Raw genomic sequence first — 359 nt, forward strand, 5'->3', positions numbered from 1 at the left:
CTCGGGGTTCAGTGTCTTGCCCAAGGACACTTCGACAATGACTGCAGGGGCAGGGATCCAATTCAATTCAATTCAATTCAATTTTATTTATAGTATCAAATCACAACCAGAGTTATCTCAAGACACTTCACAGATAGAGCAGGTCTAGACCACACTCCAGAATCCACAAGGACCCAACAGTTCCAGTTTTTTCCAGCACCCTGCGATTTGTGATACGACCTGCTGGCCTGCATTATCATCCGGGCAGAGCGCCTCTTCAACCCCTGTAACTAGTAGGACACAGCCGTGGACAGCTGCAAAACGGAAAATAAGCAACAAAACGCCCCCCCAAAAAACTGGTGTGCAACTGGATAACAGAT

This window comes from Etheostoma spectabile, chromosome 4 (genome assembly GCF_008692095.1).
Source record: "Etheostoma spectabile isolate EspeVRDwgs_2016 chromosome 4, UIUC_Espe_1.0, whole genome shotgun sequence".
Classification (NCBI taxonomy): Eukaryota; Metazoa; Chordata; class Actinopteri; order Perciformes; family Percidae; genus Etheostoma; species Etheostoma spectabile.